Consider the following 18,417-nt stretch of genomic DNA (forward strand, 5'->3'; position numbering starts at 1 on the left):
CAAGCCGGTGGATGCTCTGTAATGGTGTTGGGCATGTACAGTTGGAGTGATATAGAAGCCCTGATACGTCTTGGTACGATCCAACAGGTGACACGTACGTAAGCATCCTGTCTGATCACCTGCATACATCGATGTTAATTGTGCATTCAGACGGACTTGGGCAATTCCAGTAGAACAAGGCGACACCATACACGTCCAGAATTGCTACAGAGTGCCTCCAGGAACACTCTTCTGGGTTTAAATACTTCCGCTGACCACCAAACTCCCCAGACACGAACGTTATTGAGTATATATGGGATGCCTTGCAACGTGCTGTTCAGAAGAGATCGCCAGCCCCTCGTACTCCTATGGACAGCCCTGCAGGATTCATGGTGTCAGTTCCCTCCAACACTACTTCAGACATTAGTCGAGTCCATGCCACGTCGTGTTGCAACACTTCTGCTCACGGGGGCCCTACACGATATTAGGCAGGTGTCCCAATTTCTCTGGCTCTTCAGTGTATTTAATAAAAGTTTTAATAGTGTAAATACCTATGATGTATACAGTAAATTTATCTTAGTGTTATTTCGAATAGCCTTTGCATGTGTGTTGAAATATCTCTAAATTTGGAGTTAAAGTAAAGATTTAGTAATCTTTTTTGCCACCATTCGCCTAGACGAGGTAGAAAACCATCTGTAAATCACATACAGACTTTTTCGCCGAACCGTCTCCGAACGACCTGGGATCGAACCCAGTCAAGGATTTTCATCCCCAAGTTAGCAGCACAGCGAGGGGATGTGATGGTCCGCTGCCACACCAATAGGTTGATGGTAATCATGAGCGTAATAGGAAACAGATACTAAGGTAACTGATGACAGATTATAATGTAGATATTTAAAAAGTACGAAGAATCTTTAGTTGCCAGAATCGATGTTAGACCAGGTTCAAGTGGTGCAATGTTCTTGTAAGGTGCATCTCATGCTCCTCGACCAATGCGCATTCTACAAGATACTGTAGATGAAGATTCAATATTTTTTATGAAAGTTTTTGTATGATAATGTTTTACAGGGAGCACACCTTAATCCGAGCTGACCTAAGTTCTGCCATATCCTAGCCATGCGGTGAAAATTGTCTCTGGCTGTTGACGTTTGTAACCTGCAGTTGTCAGTGAAAACTAATTTGTTACGATTAAAGCTAAACTAACTAGAGTATGATCAGTGGTCCTTCGTGTCTTTTAAAACCTGTTCTGATTTTTCTCTCTTACTGTTGAAGTCATATTACGAGGTGCATTCAAGTTCTAAGGCCTCCGATTTTTTTTCTAATTAACTACTCACCCGAAATCGATGAAACTGGCGTTACTTCTCGACGTAATCGCCCTGCAGACGTACACATTTTTCACAACGCTGACGCCATGATTCCATGGCAGCGGCGAAGGCTTCTGTAGGAGTCTGTTTTGACCACTGGAAAATCACTGAGGCAGTAGCAGCACGGTTGTGAATGTGTGGCCACGGAGAGTGTCTTTCATTGTTGGAAAAAGCCAAAAGTCACTAGGAGCCAGGTCAGGTGAGTAGGGAGCATGAGGAATCACTTCAAAGTTGTTATCAAGAAGAAACTGTTGCGTAACGTTAGCTCGATGTGCGGGTGCGTTGTCTTGGTGAAACAGCACACACGCAGCCCTTCCCGGACGTTTTTGTTGCAGTGCCGGGAGGAATTTGTTCTTCAAAACATTTTCGTAGGATGCACCTGTTACCGTAGTGCCCTTTGGAAAGCAATGGGTAAGGATTACGCCCTCGCTGTCCCAGAACATGGACACCATCATTTTTTTCAGCACTGGCGGTTAGCCGAAATTTTTTTGGTGGCGGTGAATCTGTGTGCTTCCATTGAGCTGACTGGCGCTTTGTTTCTGGATTCAAAAATGGCATCCACGTCTCATCCATTGTCACAACCGATGAAAAGAAAGTCCCATTCATGCTGTCATTTCGCGTCAACATTGCTTGGCAACATGCCACACGGGCAGCCATGTGGTCGTCCGTCAGCATTCGTGGCACCCACCTGGTTGACACTTTTCGCATTTTCAGGTCGTCATGCAGGATTGTGTGCACAGAACCCACAGAAATGCCAACTCTGGAGGCAGTCTGTTCAACAGTCATTCGGCGATTCCCCAAAACAATTCTCTCCACTTTCTCAATCATGTCGTCAGACCGGCTTGTGCGAGCCTGAGGTTGTTTCGGTTTGTTGTCACACGATGTTCTGCCTTCATTAAACTGTCGCACCCACGAACGCACTTTCGACACATCCATAACTCCATCACCACATGTCTCCTTCAACTGTCGATGAATTTCAATTGGATTCGCACCACGCAAATTCAGAAAACGAATGATTGCACGCTGTTCAAGTAAGGAAAACGTCGTCATTTTAAGTATTTAAAACAGTTCTTATTCTCGCCGCTGGCGGTAAAATTCCATCTGCCGTACGGTGCTGCCATCTCTGGGACGTATTGACAATGAACGCGGCCTCATTTTAAAACAATGCGCATGTTTCTATCTCTTTCCAGTCCGGAGAAAGAAAATCGGAGGCCTTAGAACTTGAATGCACCTCGTAAATCTAAATGCAATGCTTCAGGTGACAGCACGAACCGGAAACTTCCTAAACTGAGTCAGGACCACTGTGTGTTTTGTGCTTGTTTCTGTCATTGTGCAGTAGTGTCAAACGTGGTACCACCTCCCGCCTCACGAGACTCCTGATTATGATAAAGGACTGTTTCAGGTAAAGAAACGATGCAAAAATTTATAAAGTTCCTTTCGTACAAAGTGTAGTCTGTGTCCGGAGCTAATTTTTGGTATCTGGGTATTGTGTGACGTTAGCTACCAGCAACCTAAAAATAAGACGGAAACAGATTAATATATGACAACAAGGACCATTCCCTTGTAAGCAGTATAACACATTATAAGTTGCTCTTCTGTGTAATGACACGGGTACAGGTTGGAGATTCCTCGTTGCTGTCACCCATTGCCGTTTTTTGGTATCACCGATTTCCATGTTACATGCTTCACCAATCAGTGTTATGCTTGCAGTTGCGGAGTGGGGAAATCTGATTGAGCGCTGGCTAGCAGTGTATTCGCAGCATGTGTTATACACAACGGAGGATTCAGTCAACGGTAAATGACTCATTTGGCTGAAGCAGACAAGAGTGCTCTATCAGCACTACATGAACAAGGATTTTCAAATGGCTATATATTAACGACTATGGGTTTTCACAAGTCGGGGGTTGCGAGGTGGATCAGACGAAAGGAAGAAGATGTTAACCTGAACAAACAGCATCTTACTGGTGATCGCCACAAAACAGCAACAGCTCAGGTTCGGCAGATATGCCGTTTCAGTGAAAATAATCCTTTCCTCAAGGCACGATAAAATCAGCAAGCTTTGAGCCTCCCTATAGTAGCAGAACCGTCATTCGTCGTCTAAGAGAAGGTGGACTGCGAGCAAAAAACGCCACTCAGAAAGAGACATTATCTATTTCCCACAGAGAAGCCCGCCTTGCTTTTGCATATGCAAAAGTTAGTAGAACTGTCCAGTTTGGCAGGCGGGTGGTTCTTATACGGTCGAAAAAGTTTTCTGTGCGGCCTCGACAGGAAGAGTACTTGTTTACCGGTGAAAAGGTGCTAGGTATGATACGAGATATAATTAAAGATACCGAAGAAATGATAGGGAATCATTAACGGCATGGGCATGGAAACCGGCCAAAGGATGAGGGATCCTATGGGAATTGGAAGGAAAACCGAATGCGCGCAATTGTATTTCCATTCTAGAGAACGTCTTGTTGACTTATGTGACCGACAGATTTCGCAATGATCAGACCATGTTCAAACATGATCGCCCAGTCATACACTATGTGACCAAAAGTATCCGGACACCTGACCGAAAATAACTTACAAATTCGTGGCGCCCTCCATCAGTAACGCTAAAATTCAGTATGGTGTTGGCCCACCATTACCCTTGCTGACAACTTCCACTCTCGCAGGCATACGTTCACTCAGGTGCTGGAAGGTTTCTTGGGGAAAGACAGCCCATTCTTCGCAGAGTGCTGCACAGAGGATAGGTATCGATGTCGGTCGCTGAGGCCTGGCACGTAGTCGGCGTTCCAAAACATCCTAAGGGTGTTCTATAGGATTCAGGTCAGTCCATTACAGGGATGTTATTGTCGTGTAACCACTCTACCCCAGGCCGTGCATTATGAACAGGTACACGATAGAGTTGAAAGATGCAATCGCCATCCCCGAATTGCTCTTCAACAGTGGGAAGCAAGAAGGTGCTTAACACATCAATGTAGACCTGTGGTGTGACAGTGCCATGCAAAACAACAATGGGTGCAAGGCCTCTCCATCATGAAAAACACGGCCACACCGTAACACCACCACCTCAGAATTTTACTGTTGGCACTACACACGCTGGCAGATGATGTTCACTGGGCATTCACCATACCCACACCCTGCCATCGGATCGCCACATTGTGTACCGTGATTCCACTGTTCAATTATCCAATGTTTATGCTCCTTACACCAAGGGAGGCGTCGTACGGCATTTACCGGCGTGATGTGTGGCTTATGAGCAGCTACTCGACCATGAAATCCAAGTGTTCTCACCTCCCGCCTAACTGTCATAGTACTTGCAGTGGGCCCTGATGCACCTTGGAATTCCTATGTGATGGTCTGCCTATTACACATTGCGACCCTCTTCAACTGTCGGCCGTCTCTGTCAGTCAACAGACGAGGTCGGCCTGTACGCTTTTGTGCTGTACGTGTCCCTTCACGTTTCCACTTCACTATCCCATCGGGAACAGTAGACCTAGGGGTGTTTAGGAGTGTGGAAATCTCGCGTACAGACGTATGACACAAGTGACACCCAATCACCTGACCACGTTCGAAGTTCGTGAGTTCCGCGGAGCGCCCCATTCTGCTCTCTCCCGATGTCTAATGACTTCTGAAGTCGCTGATATGGAGTACGTGGCAGTAGGTGGCAGCACAACGCAGCTAATATGAAGAACGTATGCTTTTGGGGGGTGTCCGGAGACTTTTGATCACATAGTGCATGTCACGTGTAGTTAAGAGGTGGTTCGACGACCATAGAAATGTTACTGTTTTGGAATGGCCACCTAAAGGAGGTGACACGAATCCAGTTGAGAATATATGGGCAGAGATGATTATAATTATAAACGAAAAGGGACATTCACTGTCAACTCACCGCCAGCTTTCTGTTGTGATTCATTACGCTTGAAACGAGTTAACCGAATGCCCGAGTGATGTGGCTAGAGTTGAGGGCTCAACAGACTTCGAGCCGTTGTGGAAGCAGAAGGAGGCCATACGCAATATTGAGTAGCATTAGCAGAAGTGTTATTTTTTGTTATCCAGTCAGATTTAGAAGATGTCTTTAATTTATTCGTGGTGAAGAAGTATAATTTCATGTCATTTTAAGGAAAAGCGGCAAGTTTAAACAGGACCACCAAATTAATTTTCTGCAAGATATGTAATGTTTAATTTGCCAATAGAAAAAGTGCTCATTTTCTATATCCATTTAATATCTACAAACGCACGGATGTGCAAAAAGAGCACAGAAAACAAAATTGAGCAATAACTAAAAAAGTAGGGAAGAAGCTTGCCGAAGAAAGCGTAATTGTAGAGCGAAGATCGGATTAGAAGGGGGGTAAGGAGGCCCAGAAAAAAAGAAAGAAATATTTAGAAATAGATTTCGAGTCACTGTGACGGCATATGGTGGCTACACGCTATTCTGAGCAGCTTTAGCATAAGAGTTTGATTTATTTACTTAAGGGGCTTTAGTCTGTGACGGCTGCTACATAACAGGTCTACAGTTATTGAACTATATAAGAAAAACCTAAATTAATTACAAAATACGGCGCGCAGACACTTTATTCATGATGTAAACGTCACTACAGATATTCAGATTTAGGTTATGATATGTTCGAATGCCTGCCATGACCCGCTAAAGTGTCGGAACGTCGATGCTGTCGATGGCCTCCTTAATGGCTGTTTTCAGCTCAGCAATTGTTTTGGGCTATTGCTGCACACCATGTCTTTAACATAGCCCATATAAAAAGGAGTCGCATGTGTTCAGATCTGGAGAATACGGCGGCCAATCGAGGCCCATGCCTGTGGCCTCTGTGCACCCCCGATGCAGAATACTGTCCCCAAAGTGCTCCTCTAGGACATCCACCACTCTCTTCCTTCGATGGGGTTGAGATCAATCTTGCATGAACATCTTGTCGAACTCAGGGTCACTTTGGATAATGGACATAAAATCATCTTCGAAAACCTTCACGTACGGTTCGGTAGTCACCATGCCATCAAGGAATATCGCAACGATTGTTCCGTGACTGGACATACAGTTACCCGTCGAGGATGAAGAGACTTCTCGATGGCGAAATCCGGATTCTCAGTTCCCCAGATGCGCCAATTTTGCTTATTGACGAATCTAATCAAATGAAAGTGGGCTTCGTTGCTAAACCAAATCATATCCCCATCAATAATTCCCATCATGCCCCGCGGCCAACCGTGCAGTGTGAATGTCCTAACGCAAACGGTTCAGAAGTTATGACAAGTTTATTTCACATAGTTCAATAATTGTCACCCTGTAATACCCAATGTTTGTTTACCATAGGGAACACAGCAACTGTGTCAAACATTTTGAGAGATACTGAGGTTCTCTGAAAGAGTAACAGGTTTTTCAAAAGAAACTGACATGATTTTTACTTTGTTTCATTCAAAGGGTTTGCAGTTACCTTTGACATTCTAATCTAAAATGTTATTACTACATGTTATTTCAATGAAAGAGGACAGTATAAAGTTTCAAGATATAAGAAATAAATGGAAATTTTTAATTTAAGGACAACATTGTTTAACAGTTTATATATCGAACAAATCTGTAGTTGAAACTTCCTGGCAGATTAAAACTGTGTGCCGGGCCGAGACTCGAACTCGGGACCTTTGCCTTTCACGGGCAAGGTTCGCAGAAGAGCTTCTGTAAGGTTTCGAAGGTAGGAGACGAGGTACTGGTGGAAGTAAAGCTGTGAGAACGGGGCGTGAGTCGTGCTTGGGTAGCTCAGTTGGTAGAGCACTTGCTCGCGAAAGGCAAAGGTCCCGATTTCAAAATGTTCAAATGTGTGTGAAATCTTATGGGACTTAACTGCTAAGGTCATCAGTCCCTAAGCTTACACACTACTTAACCTAAATTACCCTAAGGACAAACACACACCCATGCCCGAGGGAGGACTCGAACCTCCGCCGGGACCAGCCGCACAGTCCACGACTGCAGCGCCTGAGACCGCTCGGCTAATCCCGCGCGGCTTCCCGAGTTCCAGTCTCGCCCGGCACATAGTTTTAATCTTCCAGGAAGTTTCATATCAGCGCATACTCAGCTGCAGAGTGAAAATCTCATTCTGAAAACTGTATTTATAATAAAGATGGAGAAAAAAGGCGAAGAAGACGTTGTGAAAAGAGTCGGCAGGTCTGTAAAGGGTTATGAAGGTCAAATAAAAAATAGAAAAATGGTTCAAATGGCTCTGAGCACTAAGGGACTTAAACATCTGAGGTCATCAGTTCCCTAGAACTTAGAACTACTTAAACATAACTAACCTAAGGACATCACACACATCCATTCCCGAGGCAGGATTCGAACCTGCGACCGTAGCGGTCGCGCGGTTCCAGATTGAAGCGACTACAACCGCTCGGCCGCACCGGCCGGAAAAAAAAAAATAGAAAGCACAGTTAGCAAGAACTACTGTTTTGATGGTGAGAAGCCATAGTCGGTATGTCAATTTGTAATGCTTACTTTAATCGGGGAACAGCATTACAGTCTATTACTGAGGGAAGACAACTTTGCCCCCTCAAGTTTTCACTGTATTACAACAGAAGGTGACAACGGTTTGTGTTGTGCAGTTGGTAGGCCTTCTAATCGTAATGTTATACCAGATGCATTCCAAAATGTATGGTGAACTGCTGTTCGTGATACAGCCATTTTTTGCTTAGCTAATTTTCAGTGTAGTTTGGGCAGTAAGTTGGATCCGCTTTAGTGTTAACCAAGGAATGCTAGTCCTGCAAGGTTCGCAAAAGAGCTTATAAGGTAGGAGACGAGATACCGGCGGAAGTAAAGCTGTGAGGACAGGGTGTGAGTCGTGCTTGGGTAGCTCAGTTGATAGATCACTTACCCGCGAAGGGCAAAGGTCCCGAGTTCGAGTCTCGGCCCGGCACACAGTTTTAATCTGCCAGGAAGTTTCATATCAGCGCACACTCCGCTGCATAGTGAAAATCTCATTCTGGAAACATCCCCCAGGCTGTGGCTAAGCCATGTCTCCGCAATACCCTTTCTTTCAGGAGTGCTAGTTCTGCAAGGTTCGCAGAAGAGCTTCTGTAAAGTTTGGAAGGTAGGAGACGACGTACTGGCGGAAGTAAAGCTGTGAGGACGGGGCGTGAGTCGTGCTTGGGTAGTTCCGTTGGTAGAGCACTTGTCCGCGAAAGGCAAAGGTCCCGAGTTCGAGTCTCGGTCCGGCACACAGTTATAATCTGCCAGGAAGTTTCAAGAATTTAATGTTTCTGGTAAGCCAGCTGTGTGTATTTTAATACGTTATTCCCCAATGTAGATGCAGAAATATTTCACTCGAAGATCCATTTTGTTTACAAAGTGTAGCAGAAATATCGATCGCTGGTGAGTTTTAGAAGTCAGGAAAGTTATACAATAGTTACTTGTATAATCGTTACAAACGAACTTGTAAGTTTCTTTTTTATCAAATTTAATGTTTCTGTACATTTTGTAAACAGCACATCCGTAAAATGTTGTTCGTTTGTTATCGACTTCCTGTCTCTTCGAATTTATCATGCGTTTCTTCATAGACGGCTCTCTCCTTGTTTCGCACTGATTGTACCCAGATTGTCAGCAAATACATCGAAATATGAAATCAGGAAGTGTAATTTCAGATTCATGGAACCCTCCTGAACCTGACTGACTCTCTTCCTGCATGTGTAGTAGAGCAAAATGTGGTTTTTCAGGACGTTGACAAGTGGTCACATTAATGTGATTGGGTAGTGTATAAATTGACACTTGATGCACAAAACAGATCAAACATATGCTTCAATACTTGGTGTCTGCTACTATACAACAGTGCCTTGATTTGCTAATTAAATAATCGAAGCCATAGACAGGTCGACAACAGTTTGCATTAGATACATGGGTTCACGTTCTTAAGATCTACAAAATAAAAATTTTTGTAGAACTCAATCAAAATTCGTTAATATCCCTATTTGACAATATTGTCATGATAAAATATGTTCCTCCTGCTGCTTTAATATAACATCTTTGCAGTGGATAGACGCTGGTTTACACACAATGGTAGAATTTTCATCTGCAACAAGTCCTGACAAGCTGAGGCTTGCGAAAGTACTTAGTCAGTACTTTTATCAATGACAGACTCGGTAGAAATGCTTGTGTGCAGGGACAGGCTGAGATATGCAGGAATGAGCGTCCAGGCCTGCTGGTGCCTAACCAACATCGGAGTCAAACAAATATTTTACAAGTCAAACTCTAACCTTTGGAAGCCAGTGGTTCAGTTTGTCTGCAGCAATCATTAATTCACAGCACTCAAATATTTTTCTGTAATGCAGATCTGCAAAAAAGGAGGCTCTTACACATCTGCATAAAGTGTTTAATTCTTTTGATTGGTACATATGTATTTTGGCCTATCCTACCAATTTCGGGATCTGACATCCTAACAATTTTCCAGGTTTACAGAAAATTTTACAAATTATCAGATTTGTCATCCTACCAATTTTCCAACTGTACAGCCAATATTACCAATTTCCGGATTTGGCATCCTACCAGTTATCCAATTTTACAGCCGGTTTTGCCAATTTCCTACCCGTTTTACCGGTTTCTGAATTTGTTGTCCTACTAATTTGCCAATTCTACAGCCAATAATACCAGTTTGCCAATTTCTAAATTTGGTCCATTGAGCTACCATTCTCAGCCATTTAGCAGATTATGCTGTGATGTCATTATTTCATGCTGTCAAATTATCTTGGTTCAAATGGGTCAAATGGCTCTGAGCACTATGGGACTTAACATCTGAGGTCATCAATCCCCTAGAACTTAGAACTACTTAAACCTAACTAACCTAAGGACATCACACACATCCATGCCCGAGGCAGAATTCGAACCTGCGACCGTAGCGGTCGCGCGGCTCCAGACTGTAGTGCCTAGAACCGCTCGGCCACTTCGGCCGGCTCAAATTGTCTTACATAGCCTTTTTCTTAACTATGCTTCTCACTACAGTGAATGTTGCATAACTGGAATATGTGTAAAAAGTTAATGTGTTCTGACAAACACCCACATCCTATTCCTTCGATGCTTCATATCTTAATTTCATTAAGACAGCAACGATTGTGTATGTATTCTCTCCATTTATCGCACAAAGTTATTATTTAGTGCATTGTTGCAAGTGGGTGTACTTGATATATAAGTGGGTGGACACATCCTGTGTCAATGTGATAATGTGATACAGCTGACAGTTACAAGACTCTGCTGCTGTGAGCTCAACTACATATTATTGCAGGCCCTGTATAAATTGCAAGCTTGTGTGTGCTATTAATGATGGATAGGGTTGCAAATAAAAAACAATATCTATAGGATATGTTTATTTGCATGTATATCTTCAATTTACAAGTGACATTTACAGTAATAGCTAATCTTTGTCGTGCTGTAACTCTTCTGATTACTTGACAGTCCAAATAAATTCTACACTCCTGGAAATGGAAAAAAGAACACATTGACACCAGTGTGTCAGACCCACCATACTTGCTCCGGACACTCCGAGAGGGCTGTACAAGCAATGATCACACGCACGGCACAGCGGACACACCAGGAACCGCGGTGTTGGCCGTCGAATGGCGCTAGCTGCGCAGCATTTGTGCACCGCCGCAATCAGTGTCAGCCAGTTTGCCGTGGCATACGGAGCTCCATCGCAGTCTTTAACACTGGCAGCATGCCGCGACAGCGTGGACGTGAACCGTATGTGCAGTTGACGGACTTTGAGCGAGGGCGTATAGTGGGCACGCGGGAGGCCGGGTGGACGTACCGCCGAATTGCTCAACACGTGGGGCGTGAGGTCTCCACAGTACATCGATGTTGTCGCCAGTGGTCGGCGGAAGGTGCACGTGCCCGTCGACCTGGGACCGGACCGCAGCGACGCACGGATGCACGCCAAGACCGTAGGATCCTACGCAGTGCCGTAGGGGACCGCACCGCCACTTCCCAGCAAATTAGGGACACTGTTGCTCCTGGGGTATCGGCGAGGACCATTCGCAACCGTCTCCATGAAGCTGGGCTACGGTCCCGCACACCGTTAGGCCATCTTCCGCTCACGCCCCAACATCGTGCAGCCCGCCTCCAGTGGTGTCGCGACAGGCGTGAATGGAGGGACGAATGGAGACGTGTCGTCTTCAGCGATGAGAGTCGCTTCTGCCTTGGTGCCAATGATGGTCGTATGCGTGTTTGGCGCCGTGCAGGTGAGCGCCACAATCAGGACTGCATACGGCCGAGGCACACAGGGCCAACACCTGGCATCATGGTGTGGGGAGCGATCTCCTACACTGGCCGTACACCACTGGTGATCGTCGAGGGGACACTGAATAGTGCACGGTACATCCAAACCGTCATCGAACCCATCGTTCTACCATTCCTAGACCGGCAAGGGAACTTGCTGTTCCAACAGGACAATGCACGTCCGCATGTATCCCGTGCCACCCAACGTGCTCTAGAAGGTGTAAGTCAACTACCCTGGCCAGCAAGATCTCCGGATCTGTCCCCCATTGAGCATGTTTGGGACTGGATGAAGCGTCGTCTCACGCGGTCTGCACGTCCAGCACGAACGCTGGTCCAACTGAGGCGCCAGGTGGAAATGGCATGGCAAGCCGTTCCACAGGACTACATCCAGCATCTCTACGATCGTCTCCATGGGAGAATAGCAGCCTGCATTGCTGCGAAAGGTGGATATACACTGTACTAGTGCCGACATTGTGCATGCTCTGTTGCCTCTGTCTATGTGCCTGTGGTTCTGTCAGTGTGATCATGTGATGTATCTGACCCCAGGAATGTGTCAATAAAGTTTCCCCTTCCTGGGACAATGAATTCACGGTGTTCTTATTTCAATTTCCAGGAGTGTATGTGGAAGGCTGCTGCTGTGATGCGTGCATAAGTATATGGAACATCTTTATGTTGTCTGTTGCCCTTTGTGCTGTGGATTATTGCAGCTGTTCTGATGGTTCAGGCAACAGTGTTCTGGTAGTGCTGCAATAGTAACAAGGACCTAAGTATAACAACATAAACACATAATAATAATGACAAATAACAATAATAATGATAATAATAGTAATAATAATAACTAGAGATGGAAGATTACTTACTGACAGGTATTTCCAGCACAACTCACAACTGCTCCTTGCGTGGTGGAAGACTGGACAGACATTTTATAAAAGGGATACAATTTCAGCTAATACAACAAATTTTACTGGCACTCTGCATCTTGTTACCATATTGTTGCAATGCCCTTACTTGTTGCACAATATTCCACTGGTTTGTGGTCATCTGTTCCTCCATTATCACGTCTTTCCAGTCTTGATACAGAAGGCTTTGAAAGTATTCCTCTGATGGGTGTTTACTACTAATAGACCTGTTCAAAATGGTTCAAATGGCTCTGAGCACTATGGGACTTAACATCTGTGGACATCAGCCCCTAGAACTTAGAACTACTTAAACCTAACTAACCTAAGGACATCACACACATCCATGCCCGAGGCAGGATTCAAACCTGCGACCACAGCGGTCACGCGGTTCCAGACTGCAGTGCCTTTAACCGCACGGCCACTGCGGCCGGCTCGTTGGGCAAGAGATTCGCGATAAATGCAAGCTAAGTAAGGAGCCAATGCCGTAGAGTACTCTCTGTAGAAGCGAATTGGAATCCCATCAGGACCTGGCGATTTATTTATTTTCAACCCATCCAGCTGCTTCACAACCCCAGGGATGTCTATCACTATGTCCTCCATACGGAAATCCGTGCGAGACTCAAACGGCGGTATGTTTGTACGAACCGCATGGCCACACTGGCCGGCCTAGACCTGTTAGTCTTCTTTATGAATGCAAGTGTCTAGTCAGTTGAGCACATGAGGTGTGGATGTATGTACAGACAACAAAGAAATGATGACACTTACACAATTGAATTATAAAAATTAAAATTTCTGGAGGGATGGGGGTCCCTGCCTGCACGCCATTGACCGAAATGCCAGTGCCCCAGGACCCTACAGCGAATGGCTTGGAGCACGATGACAGCAACACATAAACGTAACGCCATTGGGCACAGTAGGAGGAATGGGGAAAGCATAGGGGAGGGAATTCCAGGAGAAAATGCCACTGACAGTGCGATTTCAGGAATGCTAATGCTGTCATTAACGATTCGAAGAATCGTGATGCTGACATCAGCAATTTTTGGACCAGAGCTCACAGTGCCCTCCTACTCCACTGCGCTGCTAGAAATCCTCGCAGTACCTGTGCGAGATATTACAAGGTGAGGTTCTCAGTGAGTATTAGGGAAGGTATTTTTGGAGATGACGTTACTGGACCACACCTCTTAGTGGATCGTTTGATTGGTGCACGGTACTTCAACTTTCTGGACATTGCCATGCCTAAACTTCTGGAGGACATTCCCTTGCAGCTGCGTTCTGGATTGTGGTTTCAGAACAATCGTGCTCCAGCGCACTTTGTTTGTCAGGCCAAGATATATCTCACAGACAACTTCAGGCAGATAGTAATTTGAAAGTTTATCTCCAGCTCTTTGCCCTGTGCACTTCCGTGGCCTCACTCCTCTTGATTTTTTCCTCTAGTATTATGTGAAGTTCCTTGTGTATTCAACACCAGTAGGGACAGTGCTTGAGCTTACTGAGCGTATATCAACAGCATTTGATACCATCAGAGAAAAGCGTGGAGTCTTAATTATCCACAGAGATGCTCCAACTCTAGCCGGCCGAAATGGCCGTGCGGTTAAAGGCGCTGCAGTCTGGAACCGCAAGACCGCTACGGTCGCAGGTTCGAATCCTGCCTCGGGCATGGATGTTTGTGATGTCCTTAGGTTAGTTAGGTTTAACTAGTTCTAAGTTCTAGGGGACTAATGACCTCAGCAGTTGAGTCCCATAGTGCTCAGAGCCATTTGAACCATTTTGATGCTCCAACTCTACCACTGGAAACCAACAACTACAATTCTACACTTGAAGTTACAGATTTCGATTATGGCCTTCAGTAAGAAATTTCTGTATTTGCACTGTGGGCTGCCTATAGTCCTGTAACAGTATCTCAGTGTTTACGTAACGGTCCTAGTTATGTGTTTCTTACTGAAGTAATAAGCGTTGAGCTTGCTAAGGCAGAGTCACCAGGAAAGAATATACAGAGCTGCTGTTTTTGCTAAGCTGTACTGAATGATGTGGAGAATTTTCTGACGTGCGAAAAGAAAGTTTCAAAGTTTGTTTGTGCTGGACTATGGCACCAAGCTTTTTTAAAATTGAACTATACTCATTTCCTGTGGTTTGCACCACTGTTGTTGTGTTTCTGTTTATCATGCTGAAGTTCCCTTGTGGCTCTGTCGAAAGCCACTGAGAAAGTACAACAACAAAAAATAATTAACGTAAAGTAATAAAATTTCGGAAATACATTTGTCTACGTAATACACTGAAGTTATTAACATTTCAAGATCACAGGTTAACGTAAGCGTGAGATCAGCCATAGAAAATGTGAAATGTAGGTACATTAATAACTGGTGTAACCGTCGGAATGTTGAATGCAAGCATGCAAACGTGCATGCATTGTGTTGTACAGATGCCGGACTGTCAGTTTAGAGATGCAGTTCCATGCCTGTTATTTGCACGTGCTCCTAAAATAGCGTGAACACCTCGAACTAATGTATGAGCATAACATGATCTCATAGGAGCAACGATGTATATGACATAATCTGTTGCTAAAAAATCATCTATAAAATACTTGAAAATGGCCTAAGGCCGAAATTGCACAATCGTACTGGAAATAAAGAGAATGGCAGCTGAAGGCTTCAAAAAATAAAAGAATATTTGTGAAACCCTTCTGATAAGCTGATAACACTAAAATGAGGTATGGTGTACAGTATGTGCTTCATATTTTGTATGTGACCATATAATTACAGAAATGAAACAGCCCTTACCTGACGTGGAATCAGTCTGTGGATGCAGCACATCTGTTTGGTATTAGTAGGCTGAGTTTAGTGTGCACAAGCACGTCTCACTGCAGTGTATTGTCACTACTCGTACGTGGCTTGCAGCCAGCTGAGATACAGACAGTGGCTGTTTGCACTTGTCCAGGATGCTCATAAAACCTAGTCTGCGCATTGTGCTGAATTATTCCATGGAACACTGCATTATTAAGAAGCAAGATTATTCCAGACTCTTACAGTATCAGCCATCAGCTGCTTATTGTAGCAAGGTCTTTACAGTGGAACTTGTATAAGTTACACTTTCCCCATCGAAACTCATAAAACCCTAGCTGCCCTGTCAGATATCATCACTAAGTTCGAAAATTCCCATCTTTAACTTTGAGGCCTTCTCTCTACCTGTTCAACATGGAAGATTTTCTGGTCCCCCCTAACGCACTGCAGCTGCCACTGATAGCCATCTTACAACTGGTTACTTCCATTGTGCTGAAATCTACATGGCACATGGCGTCCCTCAGTGCGAATAATTTGCTAACTCCTGACTTCATGAAATGACTGTGGCTGGGCAATAGCTTTTGTGCTCTCAGTAGGAGTCCTTGGTCACCATCATATCTGTAGCTGCCCTTAACTGATGCTGAAGTAAACGATTTTTAGTCCCATGAAGGGAAGATATCTATTTTGGTGATTGATTTGTAATGTTTTCCAGCTTCGGGAGCTACTTTTCGTCAGTTACTTTTGTTAGTTACATATAGTGTAGCAGATTGTGTATCTAAGTACAGCAGACTGCAATCAAACTGGCTAATTAAAGCAGTACAGCTAATTAAAACCTTTCCAAACAATGAAACAAATAGTTCAGTTGATCCAGTTGCTGGACTGTAATTGAAGAGCGTCAGATTTATTTCTGTTTACATAAAATTGATCGGTTTTGGCTTATAGATGTACGTCTGTTAGTTACTCTCCATAAAATATATTAATAAATTACTCTTCCTCCAGTTCCACCGTTCCGATGAACTGCATCACCGCTTTCACTGCCGTTGAGATCCTCGCCGTTATCCTGGCAACGAACCCTTACAATGTAGTATCACCCAGGTGAGATGAACCAAGGTTTCCCCCTTCTCCTTTTACAACCGGGCTTGGGACTGGCTTGGGCGAACCATGATATACACAAGATGGACACAGACTGCGAACTATCGAGACTACAGGAAAAAGTATCAAACATCGAAACTAAAATCAGTAAGAGAAGAATGAAGTTCTATGGACAAGTAGACAGATTACCTGGAAAAAGGCTAACTAAACGTCTGTTAGACTATGTGACATCACTTAGAGCGTCGGTACTCAGGGTAACTGAAGTTAAGAAGGAACCGAAGTTGACAAAAGCAAAAATTGACGTGACGAACACATCAGATAGAGATACATTCAGAAAAAAATTGATAAGTGGAAATTTACTCCAGAGATGGAACCAAAGCCATACCAACCAAATTTAACCACAGAAATAAATAAGGCCTTCGGGGAGAAAATGAAGAAATAATTGGGAAATAAGAAGAACCCTAAGAAAGGCTGAAAATCACCTATTTATCGTTCTCCAATGGGGGCATTCTCTAATAATAATAATAATAATAATAATAATAATGAAAAATTAGCAGATGGATCTTTTACTCAAGTATAAACAGTGAATTTCGTTACAAAGCGTTTTCGGGGCAATATGTTACGTTTTTACACTGTACAGCAGCTGCTGTCTATAGGACTGTGGCCTGGCAAATATGAACAGAATGGTTAATAACAGTGACATCATTTATACTAATGCCCTAATAATTGAACGTCTTTCCAGGAGATGCTGAAGTGGTTCACATCAGGTGTGGGGCAAAAAACTGCATCACAGTAAGAGTAATTCTAAATCTCCTGTGTCCTTCGTTGATCTGGACTCTTTCCCTTGGTTGTGGCCTTATTTCTTGTTAGCCACCTTGAGTTCTTCATTCCACATTTCCAATTATTTGTCAGTAAGTTTCACTTTTTTCGCTCTCACTAGAAAATACACACTCTCCAAAAAGATGTCTCAACTGAAATCATTCCAGAGAAATGCTTAGGGTTTGTTAATATCTCTCTCAGAAAATGTAATTAAGTGTCCCGAAGTAATTTATCCGATTGCCTGGACTGTCTGGTGCGTTGTGCTCTGCTTTAAACAGAGCACATCTACTTGTTATTCCTTTTTTGCTCAAACGAAGGCAGTGATCTGACTCTAATCACTTGCATATTTGTGAGCTGTTTTAGTCTTAAAATTCTTGTTATAGACGATGTCTCAAACCTCCAGAGTCAAGTGAAGCAGATTGTAGGTGGTCCTAAGCCAAATGTCATTGTGCAGTTTGAGATCACGAATGAGCAATTCCTGTGAGCTACATTTTTTGTAAACCCTTTTGTTTCTTCATAACAAACAATTGTCACCCACATAGACAGGTGGCACTACCCTATAGAAAAAAAATCTTTTCCACAAATCGTCAACTTAATAGAAAGACATTTACTAGTATGAATTAAAACCTAGGAAAAGCTAGGTCATCCAAGACTGTGGAGATGGCCAAGACGTTTAAGAAAGAACTGTTCGCACAGTAGAATTACGAAGGACGGTGTTGTGTCATGTATGAGAAGGTACTTCAATAGACGGCCTAGAAATTGGCAGTGAAAGGCACACTTCGAAAAGTACAATGTGGAGAATACTTTCCAAACAGCCGTTACATTCCTGTCATATTGTCTTTTTCATCAGTTGGCATGAGATTAAGTTGTTGCCGTAAGTTGAAAGCTGTTTATGTAAATAAAAAACTAAATAAATAAATTTTCAGTATTCATTCCTTCTCTGAAATTATTTACCAGTAGATGCTCTACCATGTGCATAACATTGCTGCTAAAGATCTGTGACCAGTTGTGATCACACCTCCTGATAGGTGACGAAATGGGAACTGCACCGTTTTACAGATCCTAAAGACGAAAGTAGCTTTCACATGATGTGTCACTGCCGAGTAACGTAGTTCAATAAAAGCGGGGTGCACTCAGCCCGTGTGAGGTAAACTGAGGAGCTATTTGATAGAGACGAAGCGGCTCCGATCTCTTAAACTGACATACGGCCAGGAGAGCAGTGTGATGACCTCATGCCCCTCCGTATT

This window comes from Schistocerca serialis, chromosome 3 (assembly GCF_023864345.2).
Source record: "Schistocerca serialis cubense isolate TAMUIC-IGC-003099 chromosome 3, iqSchSeri2.2, whole genome shotgun sequence".
In the NCBI taxonomy this organism is placed as follows: Eukaryota; Metazoa; Arthropoda; class Insecta; order Orthoptera; family Acrididae; genus Schistocerca; species Schistocerca serialis.